Source organism: Dermacentor andersoni, chromosome 1 (assembly GCF_023375885.2).
Source record: "Dermacentor andersoni chromosome 1, qqDerAnde1_hic_scaffold, whole genome shotgun sequence".
Classification (NCBI taxonomy): domain Eukaryota; kingdom Metazoa; phylum Arthropoda; class Arachnida; order Ixodida; family Ixodidae; genus Dermacentor; species Dermacentor andersoni.
Window position 1 is genome coordinate 388,913,275 of NC_092814.1, and position 11,471 is coordinate 388,924,745.

The following is an 11,471-nucleotide window of genomic DNA, read 5'->3' on the forward strand; positions in this document are numbered from 1 at the left end:
GCACTCTTTACGGCTCTGGAGGAAGGCGGCTGCCATACTGCATACTTGGACAGTATCAGGGACATGTATACCGCAAAGGCCACCACTTTCGCCTACAGAGGAACAAGCGATAACATTAGGATGTACGTCCAAAGGGGAATTAAACAGGGGGACCCTTTGTCTCCATTTCTTTTTAATTTAACACTGGACCCTCTATTAAACCAGCTAAACTCCTCGACTTTTGGCTATGCCATAAACGGTCAAACGATCGCAGCGATGGCCTATGCAGATGACTTACTATTTGTAGCCTCATCATACGAAGAACTGAAGAGAAACCTGGAGGTTGCAGAAAGTCACTTCAAAAAAATCGGATTGGCCTTAAACCCACTAAAAACCCAATATTTTGGTTGGCGGTTCGACTCCCACAGACTAAAATGGTTCGACTACGGCATTCCTGACCTAACAGTTGGGGATGCCGTGATCGTCCCAAAGGTTCGCAACGAACCCATTCGATACCTGGGAGTCGACCTTTTCGTAAACAAACACCCGACGGCTTCAATTGACACTATTCGACGTGATCTTAATCTGATTAATTCGGCCCAGTTGAAGCCATTTCAAAAACTTAACTGTATCTCGACCTTATTGGTTCCGAAATTGATGTACGCAGCCTCCAGCTCTCTCACAGTTCTACCTTTAACCAGAAAACTAGACCGTGACATACGTCAGGAGATCAAACGCATCCTACATCTCCCTGCATCCTTTCCCGACATTCTCATACATACTCCTCATCGAGCAGGAGGCCTTGGCGTACTGGAGCTTTCGCGAGTGGCGGCCGAGTGCCAGGTGAAAGCATTCGCTCGGCTCCAACGTCTAGGGTCTCCAATCGTGGATGCGGTATTAGAAGGACCGCTACGTAGAGACCGGGAAGCAATCGAGGAGAAGATGGGCGTTGCAACCGGCCTCGTAGAGCCTAAGTCTCTACAAAAAGCTGTACAGCAGGCACGTAAAACACACTTGGAGGACTGGAAGAAAAATTATACAAACAAAAGCCTATTTGCTTTTGAGAGCGATCCAGTTGGAAATGGGTGGCTTCGGCCAGACACCAGGTACATGGGAGATGGCGATCGCATCCGCTCCCTGCGCCTGCGTAGTAACCTATTTCCAACAAGGACACTCTCCAATCGGCACTCCGCGGATGATTCGGCCAAGCTTTGTAGAAGGTGTCATCAGGCACAGGAAACCACATACCACATCCTCCAGGTGTGTCCATCCGTCCACGAGCCGCGTTGCTCACGGCATAACTTCATTTCTCAGGCCATAATTACTAAACTGCGGGAAAAGCACAAGGATGCTGAGATTTCGAGCGAGCGCCTCCTGGTGACCGAGGACAACATAAGGCTTAGGCCCGACATTGTCCTCGAGCTCAAGGAAAAAGCATTCATTTTGGATGTGGCGATCGCTTGGGATGCCAGAACGGAAACATTGGAAGGCATGTGTGCTGCTAAGCGCCAAAAGTACCAGGCCTTGGTGCCGGTACTTCAGGCCAAGTGCCCTGGAAAGGAGGTGAAGGTATTAGGGCTGGCGTTTGGCGCACGCGGTCTCCTTTGTCCCAGCACCAAGAGAGCTGCCAAAGAAATTGGCTTAAAAGAGTGGGAACTAGCCTGGCTTGCGGCACGTACACTGGTTGGCAGCCTTATCTGCCTAAACCGTTTTTCTAAAAAAGTGATCGCTTGATCCGGGGAAACAGCAGCCCTCTTGATGTCATCCTTGTAGCTCAGCCCGCATATCACATTTTTTTTTCTTATTTATTTATTTATTTCTTTTCTCTCTTTTTTTTTTCTTTAGGGTTCTTTTATTTATGTATTGTTTTTTTGTAATCACTTAATACTTAACTTTCTTTTTTTTTTTTTCGCATTCCCCCAGTAACTCACTAAAATCAATCGAACTCCTGTGCGTAAACGTAATGATAAATATAAGGTAAAAGCATAAGGTATTAGGTGTCGCACATTTGTTTGGGTAATATGATAGGTTAAAATTGCATCCGCAAATTATAAACTTAGAGGGTCCTATATTACTTCCCTTTGGGTCTTATATCCTCGACTGAAGAATATCGAGGCTTCATAGTAAGGGTTCTTAACACCCTCTACTTCGGCATAGGGAATTTTTGGGGGTACTCAGTAAAACATACACATTTCATGTCACTATTACATTTCTACTTTTCTCCAACTGCTGCATTTTTTTTTTTGGTTAAATACCATAAATATTTCCTTCTGGCCACTCAGCTGGTCCCATCGGGTAACGTCAGTACACAATTGCCTCTCCGGTGCTCTGCCAACTGTGCGAGAGCATCGCCCCGATGCAGAAGTCTCTTCGGCATGTCCTTTTTTTTAACCCTTCTTCTTGCATGCTTTACTTTTTGTGTCTTGTGTCTACTACCTTTTTTTATTTTAGTAATCCGAGGTAGACTTCTCAAGGCTGTTGGAGCCAACAGCGGACGAAGCGAAACAGCAAATAACTACCACAGAGGTGAACTGGAACCCCACGAAGCCTTCAAAGCGGACCTATTACGGCCGTCCTTCAAGTTCCCGGCTCCAGCAAGGCTACCCCTGTCCACCAAAGGGGAAATCAATAAAGAGTTTATAGCTAGAGCAGTGCGGCTTTGCACGGTCCGGTGTGCTTGAACTGCCACGGACCGGGGAAATCCGACTCTCCATTTAAAACAAAGCATTGCGAGAGCCGTTGACCCTGGCTAGAGCAGCGCGGCTTTGCGCTCTCCGGTATGCTTCTACAGGCATGAACCGGGGGAATTCGACTGTCTAAATAAAAAAGAGCATTGGGTTGGCCGTTGTTGCTGACGCAATGTGATTTCTGTTAAGTGCTCTAAATGTCAACGTGAGGAAATTCAACAGGGTACGGGTAAACGGCACGAGTGACTATGACTCCCTTGAGGTATGGCTAGAGCAGTGCGGCTTGGCACGGTCCGGTGTGCTTCAACTGCCATGGACCGGGGGAATCTAACTCTCCATTTAAAACAGCATTGCAAGGGCAGTTGACCATGGCTAGAGCAGTGGTGCTTTGCGCTTTCCCGTGTGCTTCTACAGACTTGAACCGGGGGAATCCGACTGTCTAAATAAACAAAGAGCATTGCGTTGGCCGTTGTTCGTGCTGACGCAATGTGATTTCTGCCCAGTGCTCTAAAGGTCAAGGTGAGGAAATTCAACAGGCTACGGGTAATCGGCACGAGTGACTATGACTCCCGTGAGGTATGTCTAGAGCAGTGCGGCTTGGCACGGTCCGGTGTGCTTCAACTGCCATGGACCGGGGGAATCTAACTCTCCATTTAAAACAAAGCATTGCAAGGGCAGTTGACCATGGCTAGAGCAGTGGTGCTTTGCGCTTTCCGGTGTGCTTCTACAGACTTGAACCGGGGGAATCCGACGGTCTAAATAAAAAAGAGCATTGCGTTGGCCGTTGATCATGCTGACGCAATGTGATTTCTGCCCAGTGCTCTAAATGTCAACGTGAGGAAATTCTACAAGGTATGGGTAAACGGCAGGAGTGACTATGACTCCCTGTCCCCTGTATGTTAGTCCCGTCGGCTCGTCCTTTCTCACTTTTTTTCACCATGCTTAACTTTTTTGTGCCTTTTGTGTTTTAACTCTTCTTTATTTTTAGTAAACCGAGGAAGGCTTTTTGTGCGCCTGTTGAGGCCAACAGTGGACGACAGCAAGAAACACATACCAACTGCAAGTTAAGGTTACTTGGAAAATTCCATGAAGCCTTCTGGAAGTGGCCAACTTCGGCCTGCTCTATTGTTTGAGGTCTATTCGTCGGGCTCAATTTATCTTGTTTATGGCCCAGCTTTCGACACAAGAGTGTTCGAGTGAAATAGCTATATGAAGTGGCAAATGTATATTGTACAGAAGCGCATTGTTCGCGATGCCCAGTGCGGAAATGGGCCGCTTGTTGTAGGTTAAGTCATTCTTTTTCTGGCTTTCTCCAAGATTGGTACATTCATGTTCGCGACTTTGCGTATTTACTGTCACCGAGTGCCGCTAAAGGCATGTGCGTGTTTGCGTACGCGCCTTTTAAAACAAAAAAATTCTGTGCTCGGTTTCTCATTATTTCGCAGGACATATTTGTGGATCTATATCTTCGCACTGAATCTTATACTAGTGCATGTTGACCTGCAAAGTAGCGCCAGTGAGCAAACCACCGTTGTGTGTAGTAAACACTGTATCACAACATAATGCTTCTGCATTTAATATAGCCTCGAAAGCATCTGTAAAATACAGGCGTCCTATTGGAACAAGGCTTAACGCTGAACAACTTACTTGATTTTGACAATTTGGGTTACTCCATTCTTAAAAACTGTGCAAGTAGTTGCTCTGGTTTTTGTAGCATTGAATAGTGACCAAGGGGGTAGTGTTCTGTGTTTTCAAAGACTAAGCAACTAGACACAGTTGTACATAAAACATGAAAGTATAACGTCGGCTCATAGGTATTTTTAAAGTGCACAGATATCTTATCTCTTTCATTAGAGAGAAATCGATCAACTTGATTGACAGTTTTTCAAAACGCTGTTATACATTGCCATTAGAAATGTTCCATGAGCAATGTCATGCAACGCATGAAGTGATGACTGCGCTTTAACTATTGATCAGATTTGACAGCGTTCAGTAGACTGAGGAGTCAGAAAAAAACTTCGACAGGGGGCATCGTAAAAACTAGCCTTTTACTGCTCCTAGCACTCCCACAAACAACCAACACCAAATTAGCGCTTTAATCGGCTATGCAACATAATTTTTTAATTACAGCAGCAGGGAATACACACAAGCTTCTGTCAGGCTGTCTAATTTTTCGGAGCAGATGTTTACGCAACTTTTAACAATGTCACAAACAGTACATGCTGAGCAGTGCATTGTTTTGATTATTGTGTTAGCCTAATATGAAGCGCTATTTTATTTTTGCCCCTGTGGACTGCTTTTAACCATCAACATTTCAGCAGCATATGTTAAACTTAGTATGAGCAATCCTTCCCATTGTGTCAAGTATTTCGTCGCACAAGAGCACAGAGTCCATTTCAGATCGACCTTTTGCAGCTTTACTAGCCGTGTAATTTCTTACTTTCAGAAAATTAGCCGTGCAGATGCCCTAATTTATTACTGTACAGTACTGTGCAACCTTGTACATAACTGTACAGTGCAGTACTATTGCTGCACACAGAATGGGAAGGCTCCAGCACTAGTTCTTGGGGCATGATTAGACCAAGTTGTGCACAAAAAAGCTGATTGAACACAATAATCAAATACGAGGAGGCTTGTGCAAGCTCCCAAATCTGCGAACCATTGCTTCGAGAGACTAGGCAAATGCTCCCTGCACCAGAGGTGCTTGCCCCTTTTCATACCTGCAAAGAAACAGCTTTCCTGCAAAACATGTACTTCGTTCACTATGGCTGATATTCGCGCCACCTAATACGACTTTCTTTCCCCCATGGTTTAACTTGCAAAAGTGGAGAACTAGGAGCAAGGCGCATATTTTGTGCATTTCAGATTTTTCAGATTTTTACTTTTTGTGCATATACTGAAAATATCAATTTATTACTTGCATTCACGCTTATTGAGGTGCTTCTTTGAAGTTTTACATAACAATTGTCAAAAAGTATCTGAGCAAATATTTCTGCTTTACTACCATTCAAAGCATGAATGATCAGCATAAAATTTAATTTGACACTGTACGTTGCAAGTATATGTTTTGAAATAAAACTTCACAACACAGAAGCACCAGAATTGAGCACATTTCTAACAAAACAGTTAGTTGCGCATGTTTTACATTGCCTGCTTTGCTTCTTTTATATTTAACCTCCCCCATTCCTGTGCGACAGGGTATGTGCTTCACTTTTCGTAACCTCTCCCAACCATTCTTCCCTCAACAAACATCAAGCATTGTCTTTGTCCTGATTACATTTTTGTGTCAACGACTCGCATTGGGCATGTGCATGAACTACTTCTGGCAGTTTTCCATAGCTTGTAAACTTTCATTAATCACCATTGCATTAATCACCATATATTTTTTACTTACAGATGCGTCGGATGAGAGAGGGGGACCATGAATTTTTTTTAAGTTCTATAGAATGACCCCAGAAATGTTCGACACATTACTTTCATTTGTGGTCGAGGACCTCAAACGCAAGTATGTTGTGAGGGAGCCCCTTGAACCCGGTGAACGGCTTGCAATAACCTTAAGGTTGGTATAAGTTCAGTTTATTTGTATTTAATTTGGAACACTAGAATAATCAGTTAGAAGGAAGCTGGTGATAGGACGTGTAAGTCAGTTTTACAAGTACATTTTGCTGTAGGTAAAGAGCCAAGCTACGTGTGTAGTTTGCACTGTTCTGGTAATTTGAGTGGCTCTATCACTGCCTATAAATAACCTACTGGTACAACTTGATTTCCTGTACAACAAGCCAAGGTGTTGCAAAAATCATTACCATCTTTCAGTAAGCTGTCAGATTTGCATTTGTTGATTGGTGGTTAACTGATGTCTGTGTACTATAACTTCCTATTTATGCAACAGCAATTAATGCAATGAAACATGTGCTTAGTATCTTATTCAAGATTATGAGTAATAAACAGGAACTCCCAAGCTGTCGGAGCATCTGTGTAACGAGTACTTCATCCCTGACATTATCAATACTGTCAAATAATGGTAATAGTATTGCTAATAAACCTGTAGATAACCATGCATACATTTACTGGCCTTCCATCTTTTGTTGCAGCTACCTTGCATCTGGCCAGGAAATTAAGGACGTGGCACTGGCTTATAGAGTGGGCATAGAGACGGCTAGGCTATGCATTCATTTATGCTGTCGAAGCATTTGGGCGCGACTAAAAGATCACTTCATGAAGGTAGGGAGCACATAATAACATTAAAGGATTTTGAGTTCATTTGCCAATCATTATTTGGCATTTACACATGCAGGATGGCTTTCAGCTGACCTTATTTGTGTGCCTATGTTATTATTATTAGCTTATTTACCTTGATGTATGTAGTGCATTAGTCCTTGCAGTTCCCTTTCTGAAAGTATCATTCTGCTGATGATTGTGTTAGTGTGGATGCACTTATTTTAATTCCATGCTGTTCAGCATATTTCACAATATTCTGACATACCTTTTTGCATGTTAAATGCAGGCATACATAATGTAACTGCCTTTTACCACTGCTGGCACTTTTGTACTTGTTTCATTGAGCAGTGATGGCAGTGCATAAAGGAGGCATGTGACATGTATTCATCTTGCTTGTTTGAAACAGCTGTTCTTCAGCATAGGGTGGCAGTAATGTGCATGAAATGTTAATTGTGATACATGCACTCATGTACACTTATTTTGAAACCATTAAGTGGTGTCCTGGCCAAACAGCCATTCTTTCATTTAAATCAGTGTGCAGTTCTGAGTACAAAATGATTTGCAATATTGTCACCCTAACTTAAGATTTTTTAGCACAGCCTAGCACACTAAACCTATTCTTTAACAATCTACACCAGTACACTTAGTGGATACTCCTATACTTCACCATAATATTATTAGTCTTGTCAGTGTTGATCATAGTATATACTGCATCAATAAAAACCATCTAGTAGTATTAAGCCCTGCACTGTAATCATATGCACTGCCTGTGTAATGGCTTCTGAAAAACATTTTATTAAATTCAGGTGCCCTCTGAGACAGACTGGACAGAAATTGCTCAAGGCTTTGCCTCCCAGTGGCAGTTTCCCAACTGTTTGGGAGCTGTGGATGGAAAGCATGTCGCCATCACTGCACCTCCAAATTCCGGCAGCCTATATTTCAACTACAAGGTAAGCTTGCTCACTAGGCACATTTAAGCACACAATTTTTGCCATCTGTCACATATTAAAGAGTACATCAGTAAACCGTACATCTGATCAGTTACACAAGATGTGAAATTATTCCAGCAAATCACTTTCTTGGTTCTGGCATTCTTTTGTTGTATATGCATATTCACTATATTTTATGTTTCACTTAGTTTTATGTGCACATTAATGCTCTCTGTTTATCAGCTATTGTCTTCTCCACTGCAGAGAATATCTGCTTATGTTGGCATTGTCTGCTTACCTTACCTTACTTTGGCAGTGTTATGTCCCCTTCGAATACTGAGTTGACATTAAGCCAGCAGACATCAAATAAACCTAGTGTTCTCTGCTCGGTGCAAAATTTCAAAATTGTAGACTCCAATATAAACATCGAATACGGCCGCAATGTTCTGCTAGTCGCAATACCAAATTCACCATGTGCACTTCTGATGTCGTCCATGAAATTCGTTGAAGCTGCAGAAATGTGTACATTGTATAGAATGGGCAATGGTCTGTGATAGAGCGAGAGAGCACTATAACAATGTTAAAGATTGGTATAGTAGCCATCTAGCTGCCAATAGTAAGAAACGTGCATGCACTGCACTCTTTGGTGGTAGCAGGTTCCTGAAATTTGCAAAGACCAATAGAAGAAAAATTGTGAAGGTGTACTGCATAACAATAGCAAAAGTGTCTATCATTCGAACAGACATTTCTTTGGCTAAATACCTGTATGTGTGATGCCGCCCTCCCCCCTCTCCCGTGCGTGCTGTCAATCCGGGTGATTCTTGTTATTCTATAGATAATAAAAGGCTGGTGCTGCTTTGAATGAAGTTCGGGTGACAGTAAGCATCCTATTGCACTGCTTCAGCATACATTGAAGATAAACCAACTTGCCTAAATCAAATTGTTGCTCGCACAAGGTGGCGGATGTGCATGTGGTTTCTAGGTAAATGCAGATGATTGCTGCAAATTGCAATTGATTAAATACTACAGATGCTGCTTTTCACAAGTCGTGAGTGACTTGGAGCAGTCAAAACTGTTTCATTTGAAATGTAGGTATTTCATGCTTAAATGTGAGGCATCTCACTACTCTGTAGAATTGATGCATTTCTTCTTAATGTATATTTCCAAGGTCATAAAGAATGTCATTTGAGTGCGGTTTTCATGTGTGCTATTACATCTACAAAGATGGTGTACCAATATGGTGACTGATAACCTATTTCAGAGCACCTTTTCCATTGTGCTGATGGCTGCCGTCGACAGCAATTATCAGTACACCATAACTGACGTTGGTGCTCAAGGTCGGCAGAGTGATGGAGGAATATTGAAAAGCTCGGAATTCGGGAAGGCACTGGCCAGTGGGACTCTCGGTACACCTTCTGCAAGCTGCCTGCCTTGTACAAGAACTGTCGCACCCTATGCCTTTGTTGGGGATGAAGCTAGTTCAATTACGCGAGGATTTCATGAGACCCTTCCCGGCAAAGCAGCTCACTGATGAAAGGAGGGTCTTCAATTACAGGCTGAGCAGAGCAAGGTAAAGCATGGGAAATACTTTCAGTATTGTGGGTCACTGCGATGATGTTGAAGAAGCCTATACTGCACGTGTATGCACAGCATGTGGTATGTTTCTTTTTCTACGTCCTTCGTGTTTTTAGCACTCTGAGCTTTTATTAATTATTCAAAAGTGCAGAAGTATTAATTTATCTGATATTCTTGTTGCATGGACAGCAGATTATCTTTCTGGTTGCATGCAGTTTGTTTCAATTGATGGTAACAACTCTAGCTATCTCCCCGTTACATCCGGTATATGGCCATTGCTGTTTCTATTGTACATTAATGATATTGTACACCTGATGCAAAAATTCGACTCTTTGCAGATGCCTGCATTTTTTGTGAAATATCTTTCAGTGCATGAGCAAACTGAACTTGATTTAAACCTACAATATATAGTGTGATGAGTGGGGCACGGCTTTGAACAAAGGCAGAACGGTCCGTCTTTGCAAAACACCTAAGAACCTGCTAAAGTAAGAGTACACACTGGCCTCTGTCCCGCTAAAGGAAGTTAAAAACTACAAATACCTAGGTGTAACATTCACTAATACCCCTTCTTGGAAATCACATCTTAACAATATTTTCCCTTGTGTTTTCCGAAAAACTTGTTTTAATGACACAAGCTCAGAAATTGAACTGCCAGTGTTAAATTACTTAGCAATGTTACTTTTATTAGACGCAAGCTATAATATGCTATTACTATATGGGACCCGTACACTAAACATAACAGAAAAATTGAAAAAATGAAGAGAAAGGCTATTCATTTTATCCACTGCAAGTTTAAATGTACCGATGGTTAATGCACCGAGTGCTTTAACAATAATTTTTTATTTGCTGACAGCGTCCTGCATGTTTGCCTTGCAGAAGGTGTGCCGAGAATGCCTTTGGGATTACAGCAGCAAGGTGGAGGGTGCTCCTACGCACAATAAACCTCCATCCGACTAACGTCGATTATATCATCAAAGCAGCCTGCATCCTGCACAACTTCATAATGAAGTTAAATGCACAGAGGCATGGGTACGTGGACAGAGAAGATAGCTTTGGAAATGTGATACCAGGCCACTGGCGGCAAAGTGTGGGAGGAGAAGCTCAGGATGGATCACAACCAAATTATTTTTCGCTTGCTTCTACACATGCTCGAAATTTCCACACGCAGGCAGCAGATGCGCGAAACATCTTCACTGCCTACTTCTGCAGCACATTTGGGGAAGTTGCTCGGCAGTGGCAACAGCCGGGCGTGTCAAAAGATGTTGCTTTAAAGCATCTACAGGAGCAACAGCTTTTGCCACTTGCAAGGAAGTAAATTTCATTGAATGTATTTATTCAAATATAGGTCACATGCCTTCCCATGAGTTTTCGATGTTCAAAATCTGTCAGGTAGCAGCAGGATTCCTCACCTTTGAGAGGCTCTCTGATGAAGCTGATGTTCTCTATGTAGTATTGGTTGCTTTCATCTCAAACAGGCACAACCACTTGTCCACAGAAGCATCATCTTTGGTGTACTTGGTCAGGTCGATCTTCTTAGATGTGCTCATGGTGCTGTTGAGGTAGATCTTATCGACTTATGCGATGAATCAGTCATGGCGTCAGTCAGAACACCAGTTTATTGACAATCGGCACCCATCCTCATCTTCATTCCCTATCCACCCGTGAACCGTCACATGCAAACATAAATCCTGGGGCAATTTCATATTGTAACGCACAGTTGAGTGACGGTACTTAAATCACTTTACCTTGGGCGAACTTGTGCCTGAAAAACAGCGAAACGAGAGCCTCACTAGAACGTCCAGTCTTTTCACAAGAGACCCGCACCTCTTTTTCTCTTGTGCCACTATCTTTCGCAGGTAGCAGTAAACAACTGGACGGACGCAGGAGGCGGCTGGCGTGCGTAATTTCAAATCATCTTGTCATTGTCCCCCTTCCAAGAGTGCATCGTCCCGATGCTCATACAGAGGGCGGCGTTTTCTAGACTGTCATGAATTCGCAGTGCTTGTAGGCGGAAGCAGTTATTGCCTGTCGTAGTACGGCTTCATTCGGACGACATGGACGATTTCTGTTCGATGCCGCTGTT

The 11,471-nt window shown here is 42.9% G+C and overlaps 1 pseudogene; it reads left to right on the plus strand.

The window, feature by feature from the left end:
* The first annotated feature begins 9,095 nt into the window (after positions 1-9,095).
* LOC126518745 (uncharacterized) lies at positions 9,096-10,703 on the plus strand (annotated as a pseudogene).
* Positions 10,704-11,471: the final 768 nt, after the last annotated feature.